Genomic DNA, 13,316 nt, shown 5'->3' on the forward strand with positions numbered 1-13,316 from the left:
ACTGTTTTACTTTTTCAAAGCAGAATTGGCTGGAATTGAGATCGAACGCCATGTCGTGTTTGGAGAGCCCCTGATGTGCCTAAACAGTGGAAACCCCCCAATTATAACTGAAACCCTAACCCCAACCCTAACCCTAGCCCTAACCCTACCCCTAACCCTAGCCCTAACCCTAATCCCAACCCTAGCCCTAACCCTAACCCTAGCCCTAACCCTAGCCCTAATGGGAAAATGGAAATAAATACATTTTTTTACATTTTATTATTTTTCCCTAACTAAGGGGGTGATGAAGGGGGGTTTGATTTACTTTTATAGTGTTTTTTTGGCGGATTTTTATGATTGGCAGCCGTCACACACTAAAAGACGCTTTTTATTGCAAAAAATAGTTTTTGCATCACCACATTTTGAGAGCTATAATTTATCCATATTTTGGCCCACAGAGTCATATGAGGTCTTGTTTTTTGCGGGACGAGTTGACGTTTTTATTGGTAACATTTTCGGGCAGATGACATTTTTTGATCGCTTTTTATTCCGATTTTTGGGAGGCGGAATGAACAAAAACCAGCAATTCCTGAATTTCTTTTAGGGGGGGCGTTTATACCGTTCCACGTGTGGTAAAATGGATAAAGCAGTTTTATTCTTCAGGTCAGTACGATTACAGCGATACCTCATTTATGTAATTTTTTTTATGTTTTGGCGCTTTTACACAATAAAAACTATTTTATATAAAAAAATAATTGTTTTTGCATCGCTTTATTCTGAGAGCTATAACTTTTTTATTTTTCTGCCGTTTTCAGCGGTACCATGGTTATTTATATCCGTCGTTTTGATCGCGTGTTATTCCACTTTTTGTTCGCCTGTATGATAATAAAGCGTTGTTTTTTGCCTTTTTTTTTATTTTTATTTTTTGCGGTGTTCACTGAAGGGGTTAACTAGTAGGATAGTTTTATAGAGCGGGTCGTTACGGACGCGGCGATACCAAATATGTGTACAATTATTGTTTTTTTTTTTTTTTACATAAATAAATGGATTTATTGGGAAATGTTTTTTTTTTTTTATTTGGGGATTTTTTTTTTTTTTTTAACTTTCTAACATTGTCCCAGGGTGGGACATCTCTGTATTAGATCAGATCATTGATCTGACACTGTGCATAGCACACTGTCAGATCAACGATCTGACATGCAGCTTAGCTGGCTTTCCAGCGCCTGCTCTCAGCAGGCGCCGGCTAGCCAGGTCACTTCATGACCCGGAAGGAGTCCGGCGGCCATCTTGGATCCGGGGACTCCTTCCGGGTTACCGGAGCAACGCGATCTCATTGCGTTGCTCTGGTGGGAGAGCGCAGGGAGCCCCCGTCCCTGCGCGATCCCCCTCTATGCCGCTGTCACTACTGACAGCGGCATCAGAGGGGTTAAATGCCCACGATCGGCGATAGCGCCGATCGTGGGCATTGCTGCGGGGTGTCAGCTGTCATATACAGCTGACACCCACACCCGATCACCGCGGCACTCAGCGCGAGACCGCGGTGATCGGTGCGCCGTACTAGTACTGCTGCTGGCACAAATGCAGTGCCGGCTGCGCAGTACTAGTATGGCGCATGGCGCGAAGGGGCTAGCCTTCTGATCGTGCACTCTGCCTCCTAGCTTCAGGTGTTTTAATTACAGCAGGTCCAATACCCCTCCACAGAGAGAGAGAATTTTAGTCTAAGAAGAGGTTTCACATGTACCCATTCAGATGGAGACGTTTATTCTCAGCGAGGTAAGGCAAGTTTAGGACCTGGTATAAGAGAGATGCCGTAAAGGGGCTACCAGGTACACATAAAATTGGCCATTTTTATGCGCTAAAAGCTCTCATTTTTCATATTTCTAGTGCAGTAATGCAGTTCAAATTTCGTGTTTTCAAGTTTGCATGTTTTAGCGCTACAGTGTGCTGCCTTATTTACTTAACTATGTGCGAGTTGGCGACTCTGGGTTCAGCACCTGTTCACACTGAGTCTGTGTTTGGATGTGCTGGTCAGGTTTTTGAAATGTATTCTCTAGCCTTCTGATCGTGCACTCCGCCTCCTAGCTTCAGGTGTTTTAATTACAGCAGGTCCAATGCCCCTCCACAGAGAGAGAGAATTTTAGTCTAAGAAGAGGTCTCACATGTACCCATTCAGATGGAGACGTTTATTCTCAGCGAGGAAGGCAAGCGTAGGACCTGGTATAAGAGAGATGCCGTAAAGAGGCTACCAGGTACACATAAAATTGGCCATTTTTATGCGCTAAAAGCTCTCATTTTTCATATTTCTAGTGCAGTAATGCAGTTCAAATTTCATGTTTTCAAGTTTGCATGTTTTAGCGCTGCAGTGTGCTGCCTTATTTACTTAACTATATACGAGTTGGCGACTCTAGGTTCAGCACCTGTTCACACTTAGTCTATGTTTGGATGTGCTGGTCAGGTTTTTGAAATGTATTCTCTAGCCTTCTGATCGTGCACTCCGCCCCCTAGCTTCAGGTGTTTTAATTACAGCAGGTCCAATACCCCTCCACAGAGAGAGAGAATTTTTAGTCTAAGAAGAGGTTTCACATGTACCCTTTCAGATGGAGACGTTTATTCTCAGCGAGGAAGGCAAGCGTAGGACCTGGTATAAGAGAGATGCCGTAAAGTGGCTACCAGGTACACATAAAATTGGCCATTTTTATGCGCTAAAAGCTCTCATTTTTCATATTTCTAGTGCAGTAATGCAGTTCAAATTTCGTGTTTTCAAGTTTGCATGTTTTAGCGCTACAGTGTGCTGCCCTATTTACTTAACTCATTTACATTGTTCACACGACAGCTGCAGCCAGTCACAGGTTTTAGTGTTATTCTGGTCATGTCGAGGCAAGTGATTGGCTGCAGTGGTCACATGAACGATCTAGGTGATGTCATCACTGCAGGGCTGGCTACAGTTTGGTAGCACTTAATATGTGAGGAATTTATTTGCTGAGTACTTAAAGTAAAGTAGTTCCTGGATGACCCAATTAACTACAGTTAGATACATGAACATTTATGACCCTAAGGGAAAAAAATGCACATGGCAGTCCTGGAATCCCTGTAGCTAAGTACTAGGCTTTAGGGATCCCATATTATCTCTAAAATTACACCTCTCCTGAAAACCTCTGTATTCTTCCACATACAATCAATGGACACAATGGGAAATGGTAGGGTCCTAAAATCTCCTTTGGGTTCAGTCTTGCAGCCATTTATTAGTTACCTCTGTTTCTCTACGTGTTACATTTTTCTTTTTTAATGTAATGAATATTTCCTTTGAATTAGACCAGCACACATCCGAAGATTGCTGTTATCATTGATTTTGCACATTTGTTAACGGTTTTACACCTTCGCAGCGAAAACACGGTATTTAAAAATTGCTTTCGCTGTGTTTCAATCATATCTGCAAACAAATTGATCTATAAATCATATCTTGAATAGGAATGAGCCAATGAATCAAAGATGAAAATAAAAGTGACAGGCAAATCAAATCTTTAAAAAAATGGAGACGGCAATGTGTCATATTAGATACTTTTATTAATCGAGTTATAGTCACACAGAGAGATTGCCCTTGCCATCACAGCGCGAACATGCAAGCATTTAATGTGTTTCCACTTTTCAGGACTCTTTTTTTTTCTCCTTAAGTTCATGTTAAAAAACTAAAGCTAAAAATAATTTTTGCAGTTGGGTTTCATTAAAAAATTTGCATCGTTTGCCTTCTGTATCATCGTTTGCCTTCTGTATCATCGTTTGCCTTCTGTAGCCACTGTGTTGATCTCTCTTTTGCCGGTTGCAGAATGATTTAACTAAGAACCCATCAGTGAGATTGTTCTGACACTCTTAAAGTCTTACGGGAGAGTTTTTAACTCTTTCATCTGTCTTTTTCTGAGCGCCTCTCAGCTGATTAATGCCCACAGTCTACATTATGGTTGAATGTGCGAAGGAAAGAAATAGCTTGTAAAAGCCAAATGGTGCAAAATGTTTAATAAAACCCAATTGCTAAAATGATTTTTAGCTACAAATACATGCATTTAGGGTGCATAAATTAAAAATTGTTCCCTTTTAACAAGCTTTGGAAACTTCACTTCATATATAAATTTAATGCAGAAGGAAAACTTCAATGTGGTCTATGAAGGGGTATATGTGGAACAACAGGTGAGCCTAAAAGGTTTTGGTTGGTTCATGCCCTTAAGAAAAAAGAAAAAAAGGTGTAAAGCTCGTTCAACTTCCCTTTAATGTCTCTTGCCGGAGAGCAGAGAAAGCATCGATGGGATCTATGGGACCTCCATTCCTCGCAGAGCTCATCCAAGGGTGTGCAGACCTTATTTATCTTCCCTTACTTGGTATATGTAGAAAAAATGGGACACAAGAAAAAATGTTGAAGAATTGGGGCAAGAGTAAGAAAAAAAAAATCATACGACTTCCCAGCTGAAACTTGTCCAAGCTAGCAAGCAATTTTTTCGCTCATGATATTGAACAAATCCAAAGCGTTTTGTGAAAGTTTACTTTTCCTTTACTGGCGTATGTAAAAAAAATATGGAGCCCCATAACAAAAAAAACAAAGCACAGACCTGCTCTTCAGAGTTTGCTAGTGCCACCTCCAAGACGAAGAAATTCAGAAAGTATGGAGCGGGTTCACCTCCGTTTTTCATGGTGTATGGAGAAGAAATGGGGCACAAGTTAAAATATTGGAGGAGTCATTCATGACTTTGAACATATCCAAAGAGTATACCGTCGGTTGACCTTCCCTTTCCTGGTATATTTAGAAGCAATAGCGTTCTGATGAGAAGAAAAAGGACTTCTCTACTCTTCGTACAGGTCTTGCCACCACAACACTACATCAAACATGACTTATAGAGTGTAGAGTTGATTCACTCGTGCACCTCTCCAATCTGTCCTTAACTCTGCTGCCCCGCTAATCCTCCTCTTCCCTCTACCCACTACCAATTCCTTCACTGGTTTCCGATCCTCCAGCGCTTCCAGTTTAACCTAACATTGACCTACAAAGCCGTCCATAATCTTTCTCCACCATACATCTCCTAACTAGTCTCTCAACGCTTACCCACACGTAATTTCCGATCCTCACAAGACCGACTTCTCTCTGCTCTCGTACGTTTCTTCACCCAATCACCTCCAAGATTTATTCCGAGCTTCCCCCGTTCTCTGGACTTCAGTGCCTGATTGTTTTACATTTTTGGAATCTTCAGATGGAACCTGAAAACTCTGGAAAGTCTACAGCCTGCAATAACCTCGTTGCCACCTAACCTTCACCGAAACTTTTCCAACCCCGCCGACCTATTGAAATAAGAATTCACATTGCCCTTTTGTTTCATGCAGGAGAGAAGAAAATATCAAATTGGCCAATGCATGGAGATTTTATAGAAGACAAGTGTCTCTATAAGAAAAATTTGCCATGCATGCACACTCTCTACCAAGTGAACATGTGTTCTGTGTGGGGAGAGGAAAGTAAACCGCCATCAGACTCTCCTAACTGTGTTTTATCTCCAGGAAGAAGAAAAGAATCAGGCTCTAAAATTTCCACTGGATGATCCTTCTCTCCATTGACATCGTCTATATATGGCTGATTGCTTCTGCCAAAATTGTTGAGATTAGTCCACGTTAGGAGATTAGAGAATATTTAGAAAGAAAAAGTCAAAATAAATAATACTGTATTATAAGTATTTAGTCAGATTAATTTCTTTGTCTATTCTATCTGCTCGATCTTTTAGAAATTTCACATATTGCACCACTGATCTGTGCTGGAAACTAGTGCGGGAGAATCACATTTTCTAGATTGTATAAACATCAGACTAAAGGAATTTCACGTTACAATACTGAGGATATTGGAGGGTTAATACTGAATTATATTGGAGTTCTATTCTAGGGCTTGGACTCATTACAACAGTATTAGTCACATGTCGGGTCTCCTGAAGGTCAAAATACTCCCCGAAATGCTGAGTAAATGTTGAGATAATGGATAATGGAGTTGACATGCTATTAAAAAATCTAAGCCTTGTTTTTCTTGAGTTAAACCTGTCAGTCTGTGGCTGGCAGCAGAGCCAACACTCGGTGAAGAATAGATCAGTTTCCTAATTTTAAAGGAGGATGAATACATGTGCATGACTAAATTATACTCCCTCAATCTTCAGAACATTACCAAAACAAGAGCCCCACTCGCCGGCCGCGGGGAGTGGACCTGAGGAATTTCCTTAATACTTCCTGAGTTCTGGGTTGTAAACTATGTGTGTGTATATATATATATATATATATATATATATATGCTATAGATATATATTTGTATATATTAGAGGTGAGCAAATACATTCGAGTGGAATTCAATTCAATTCTGCCTTAATTTTTTAAAAATCCGCATTTGCAAAATTTTAGATTTTTTTCGTTCTTCCCTTATTCGCGGGTTCTGCACAGTGGCAGCTGCTGGTTTTCATTTTTCTGAACCCTAGAGGACAATTAAAAATTGAAAAAACAAAAATCCTTACACTCACCTTACTGCTCACCTCTTCAGCCCCTCGGCTCCTCACCGTCACCCATCCAGTCCTCGTCTCATCTTCAAAGATTCCGCTTGACTTGGAATCTTTGGGCATCTCAAGCTGTGTCAGGACTTATGATTTTCTTGGGGCTAGGAGGGTTCTCGCATACGCTCGAGAATATCATGAACACGTTGTGACATCATGACACTGTGACCTCCCGCCCAGAACCATCCAAGCATCCTGAAAACCAAAAGGACCACCTCTTTGAGAAGACCACCTCCAAATATGGGACAAATTTTCACATTGTCATAGAGGTCACTAGGGGATCAGGGTAGAGTGAATTACAGTACAGCTAAATATTGTGACTCACAAGTGATGTCCTTTCGGATGGAGTCACTCACTCTTCTTTACTTTTCCACCTGACCCAGACCACTATGATGACTTCTTCCAGCCATTACTCATCTATGGAGATTGCCGCACTGACACATTTAACTTTTCACATTTCCAGCACCATTCCCACCTGTTCTCAACCCTAATTCTGTTCCCATTGCTTCATAATTTGTCCCTATTAGTGCACCTGTGCTTTGGCACATTTTCCTGAAATACTGTATTCATAAATATTCATGCCATTAACATAATCACGACCAAAAAATTGTGCTTTGTTCCCACTAGAAAAGTAATAATGCCACCTGAGTGTCTTTCAAAAAGTAATAATGCCCTTAGAAATAGTAATAATGTCCGAATTTCATCTTTGCAATGGGACTTCCTATGTGCATCGTTGGTCCTTATCATATGCAGATCTTCTTTGTTCCAGAAACTGGTCTCATGTCTTCTGCCTTCGGATGATACAATGGAGGAGCATCCAGTGCAAACTAATTGTAGATACGCCAATCTATAAAATAATGAGACCTGGTGACGAGTTCCCTTTAAGCTTGCTGAGTTTTCAGATAAGGGGCAGAGAGCCAGCAAACACCTTCCTGCTCTGTCTCCTCTACATAAAGATTCTGTGCATACGCTGGAATGAAGCGTACGGAGTGCGGAATCAAATCAGTATTATTATTTTTATCTAATATCCGGATGACTTCTTTGTTTTCCTCTCACTGTAGGAGAACATTTTCCAGGCTGGATAGGGCATTTTATTATGCATGAGTCTGGATATTAATGTGGGTAGATGTACAAAGTATCAGAAAACACACAATTACAATCAAATTAGGAAGCAGAGAGGCAGCGCCAGGGTTTTCTAGTTCACACTGAATACATTATGTTCCTCTATAAGCTGGTTAGTGGATCCTGCTGTAGTGTAGATGGGAGCGCGTCCAGGTTTGTGCTGTAGGCTCAGTTCTACTTCTCACATCGAGACCAAAATCTTGGTGGTCTCATTTTTTTTACATTTTTTACATACTGTGTGTACTGATTTATATCACTATGGTAATTATTTAGTAATGGTGTTGTTACCCACATGTTCCAGATCCAGGCTATGTTCCCCTCACTCTTTTCTGCTGAAATCTCCATGTTGGGCTTTGCCGATGGCCCAGCATGCTTCCATGTAGATCATCTACCTAGGTCTATATAAAGACTCACCCCTATGTCTTGGTATTAAGACTTTCTAGTTGCTCTGGTGTTTTGTCTGATAATTGTCCCCATTCTTTCAGAACCTCTAATACCTGTTCCAAGTCTTCCAGGATCTCTTCTACCGGTTCCCAGTCCTCCAGGACATCTGCTACCTGTTCCCGGTCTTCCAGGACCTCTACTCCCTGTTCTCGGTCTCGTGTCTTTCAGTGGCTTCCAGAACGTGTCCTGTCTGCCTGCAGCTTCCAGGACCTCTGCTCACTGTTCCAGGTCTTCCAGGAACTCTTCTCAGTCTTCAAGGACATCTGCTGCCTGTTCTCGTTCTTCTAGGACCTCTACTACTTGTTCTCAGTCTCCTGTTCTCCTGTTACTTCCAGGATGTGTCCTATCCGCCTCCAGCTTCCACGACCTCTGCTACGTTTCTGCGGTCTCCTGGAACTCTGATACCTGTTTCCCACGTGCTTCAGCTGCCTACTGTACTGGTGTCAGTGGCCCGTGTGCCCATCCGGACCTTGGGCTTTGAGGATCCACCTTGTGAGCCTGACAGGTATTAATGTACAGGGGAAGATTTTATTGCACACTTATTATTAGGTGAAGTACACTATTCTTCAATACACTTACAGTTAGAAATGGAGACGTTACCGCAGTAGGATAACATGGGGGTTGTCCTGAGCAAAAAATTCTGAGAGGCATGTATACAAAAGAGTAGCAGCGATGTTGCTGCCGCTGAAGAACAGGTGGCAGTGCATATCTCCCGAACTTCTAGATCAGTGCGAATGTGAACTCTGTTGGTGTCAAATGATACAAATGTATCCATTGGGTGAACAGCAGCTTGCATCTGTTCACACTGCATTCTGTTAAGAGACACTTGTCAGGTTTTTTTGGGTTTCTTTCTAGTAGTATAAATTATTCCTTGCCCGCCTTGCCCTAGGGGGCTGGTACATATACTTCATTGTTGCCATATAGTAGATTTAAAGTGTACCTCCTCATAACTAAAATCAATTCCAGTGCTAGTTTATCTTACTTCAACCACATATCATAACATTAGAGGGCTAATATTTTGGTAACAACCATTTTTTTCATTCCCATCAGTTTTGATCCTTGGACGAATTTCCCTAATGTGATTATGATGGCCGTGAACACAGAAGAAGCCCTGGTCTGTGCCGGCAAACTGGGTAGCTGTCATGGTTCCACCCCTCAGGGTGTCTGGGATGAAGTTACTGACAGCTTGGCCGTCCAATCTGGTATAGGGGTGTGCTGAAGCTGCCAGTACTGTGATTGACAGCTTGGCCATCCAATCTGGTACAGGGGCGTGCTGAGCTGTCAGTGTGTTGATTGACAGCTCGACTGTCCAATCTGAGACTCTGAGGCGTCGGCTGTCTCAGGTGTTCATTATTCCACTTAATGTCCATGCTTCTTAACTGAGCTGAGTTTCCCAGAACACTGCCAGACATACATTCATGTTGTGAGGTTTGTGCTGTGCTCTCTGTGCCTTGAGTTCTATATGTTTGATCTGTTGCCTGACCTTGGACTTTGTTCTGACTACCCACCTGTTTAACCCCTTCAGCTCTGATCCATTATCCTCCCAGTAGTCTGATCTCGGAATGCTACCTGACAATGCTTTTGTCCCTTCCTTCTGTTTATGACGTACCCTCCTGGCTTCTGACCTTGGACTCCTTGACCACTCTGACTCACGGCTTGGCCGTACGAAATGACTAGCGTCACAGTAGCTTCAAGCATCCACTGGATTTGGATAGCGATCCATAGTTATCTGGGTAAATTCCGTATTTGCCAACTCTACTGAAACATCAGTGAAATTATTGTCAAAAGAGGAGACCTCCTGGACTCCCGCGACAGTTGACCAATCTTTTGGGCACTGGATACCTGAAAAGCAGAGCAATTGTACTCAAAACTCATCTTCAGGGGCAGGTAAAAGGGCATGACGGAGAAGGGAAGATGGTGGTCTAGAATGATGAAAAATCTTTAATATTTTTCTTTTCTTAAAATTCACCTGGATGGCCATCACCAAAAGTTGGACGTTATGGTAAATACACTCTGGGCTAATCAACCTAAGGATGGCATCAACTGGGGACTACTGTAACTCCGTTGGCAACGAACCCACCTACACCTGGATCCAACCCTGTTCTTGGTTCATTCTGTCCATGTAAATGGGTCAACCAAATCTGTTCTCCTCCCTTTGGAGCCTTGACCAGTGGCAAGAGCTGGGGTACAACCACAGGTAACCAAACATATTAGTGATGTAGTGCAATATATGCAAATGTCTTGGTAGCCGTGGGACTTGAAGGACACTTAAGTCTTAGTTCTCCTTCACAGTCATTTTCAGCAGTATACCAGTTAATAGCGAGCTACACACAACATATACATCGGGCTTACATTTAATGTTTTAATGTTCTTTCGGTAGAGACAATAATGGGTGATCTGAAAGCAAAAAACAATTAGCTGAGCAAATTGCATTACACTTTCTACAAAGTACTTCACCTGACAGCACTTCCATGGTAAACATCAGCTAATGGTGCCGGGGTCCTGGGACAGTGAAGGGAAGTACATCTGTGCAATTTCATAGAAACTCCAGATATGGATGAGGGGAATGCGAGAGGAATAGCTGGAATGGGTTTGGCATTTTACCAAGGGTTTTGCCTCCCTACAGAAACAAGCAGCAGGGACAGAAATAGATCTACCTGACAGGTTTGCATTTCATCCAGCTGCCTGGAAGCTAAAGTGTTCTGCGCAAGACCCTATAAACATGCAAATGAGGGGCGACCTTACACGCTGCTGACTTAATGGAGTACTGGTGTGTGCAATATGGCTGTAAGGTGGGAGGCAAGAAAAAGCATTGGGTCTTACCTGTAAAGTATATGACCACTTAAAGGAATAGTGAACCTAGGAATAAATATTGAAATCAAACTTGTAATGTGGTCATCATCACTGGGTGATAGGCTTCAGCATTCTCTGCATGAACGTGAAGCAATCAGTCTTGTAGATATCGTGCACAGAACACAGGTTAGTTTCCTCCTGATCAGCTCCATCTTAGGCTGGTAGACAATGAATGTCCAGCCTTAGACATGGGGTGTGGCTTGAGGATCATTGTCCAATTACAAACAGGGCATGGGGGAGAGGCTTCTGCTGCAGCCAGTTATCTTACAGCCACACACAGTATAATCATAGAATGTTAGAGTTGGATGGAACCTCAAGGGTCATCACGTTCAACCCCCTGCTCAATGCAGGACTTACTGAACCATCTCAGACAGATGTCTGTCCAGCCTCTCTTTGAAGATTTCCATTGAAGGAGAACTCACCACCTCTCATGGCCGCCTGTTCCACTCACTGATCACCCTCACTGTCAACAAGTTTTTTCTAATATCTAATCTGTATCTTCTCCCTTTCAGTTTCATTCCTTAGCTTCTCGTGTTTCCATGCGCAAATGAGATTAAGGATGATCCCTCTACACTGTGACAGCCCTTCAGATATTTGTAGACAGCTATTAAGTCTCCTCTTAGCCTTTCTTTTGGCAACTAAACATTCCAGATCCTTTAACCGTTCCTTGTAGGACATACTTCACAGTACGTTTACCATCCTGGTAGCTCTTCTCTGAACTTGCTCCAGTTTTTCGATGTGTTGCCCAGAACTGCACACAGTGTTCCAGATGAGGTCCGACCAAGGAGGAGTAGTGGGGAATAATGGCTTCACATGATCTATACTGTATGCTTCACTTAATATATCCTAGAACTGTGTTTGCCTTTTTTGCTGCTGCATCACACTGTTGACTCATGTGCAGTCTGTGATTTTTTGGTATACCCATCTTTTTCACACGTGCTGTTTCTTAGTTCTTTCTCCCCCCCCCATTCTATAGATTTGACTTTCATTTTTCTTGCTCAGCTTTAGAATTCTGCATTTCTCCCTGTTAAGACCATTCTATTTCAATGAGAAGGAGGAGTAGGTACATGGTTGATTTTCTGAGGATATTTATTTTGAAATAAAGGTGAAGGTGGCTCTTATGTTTTTGATCCCTAATAACACTGAAATTTTCACTTTTACAAACTCATACCTGTATTAAGTCGGGGGGGGGGGGTACATTTTCTCTCCCTTACTCAACCGCCTCACAGCCATCCATCATCCCCTCAGTGAACCTGGCGCTGCCGCCTCTGTGTTTCCTCACGTCACTGGCGCCTGCGCTGTGCTCTCATTTTTCGGGCATGCGCCGCGTGCACTGCCCTGGAACTTACATCAGCTGATGTACTGATATCGCGCCTGCATGTAACAGAGGCCAGAGATCCCGCCCCGCAGTGTGTTATGATTTATTCACACTGCGGGGCTGGGAATCTGGCGCTGTGCACAGGAACGATCTACTTACATCAATTGATGTAAGTTCCAGGGCAGCGTGCACGGCGCATGCCCGGGAAATAATTGCAGAGCGCAGGCACCGGTGACTGCACAAGACAGAGAAGAGGCGGTGCCTGGTGGGATGATGGACGGCTACAAGGCGGTTGAGTCAGGGGGAGAAAACCTACCCCCCGGACTCAATACAGGTATGGCGCGCAATTTATAAAAGTGAACATTTCAGCATAATTAGGGAGCAAAAACATAATAGCCGCCTTCACAGAATTCAGTCAGAATTTTACCTTAATAGACTAAGTACCGGAAAAAAAAAGAAATTTAAATTTGTTCAAAAAATAAATATATTTTCGAAAAGAAATATAAAAAAGGACATTTTGTTTTAGAAAAATGGAATAAATTTTGTCAAGCTTTATCTGATGATAAAGTGTGTTGTAATGATTTCCATATGATTTCCAACAGCTGTCTCCCCACATGCTAAATTTGTCTCCCCAAGAACCAAGGGATAGGTCGGCTTAAAACAAACTATCCGATTCCTATCTAATTTTGCCAACTTTAAATTTTGGGGACTGGTAATCAAAAAATCATGGAAACCCAACCATGACTACGGTCCATAATTCTGATATAAAGTCATCACTCTGAATGATAAAATGGTGGAAATTACAGATATATTAATCTGAACAGGTTAAAAATCAACATTTTTTAGAATGGACAGGTGAAAAAGTGCCCTATTTTTAAAGAGCGTCCAATCATTTCTGTACGGTTGGCAGCCCAGTCCCAATCGTCCCTGATATTGTCCACCATCTTTACTCATAAATGGGCGATGTTCCTGACTATACAAATATTATCCCCCATTATGGGAAATGTATACAAATCACCCCACCAATTTAGATGCCTTTT

Source organism: Ranitomeya imitator, chromosome 9 (genome assembly GCF_032444005.1).
Source record: "Ranitomeya imitator isolate aRanImi1 chromosome 9, aRanImi1.pri, whole genome shotgun sequence".
NCBI lineage: Eukaryota > Metazoa > Chordata > Amphibia > Anura > Dendrobatidae > Ranitomeya > Ranitomeya imitator.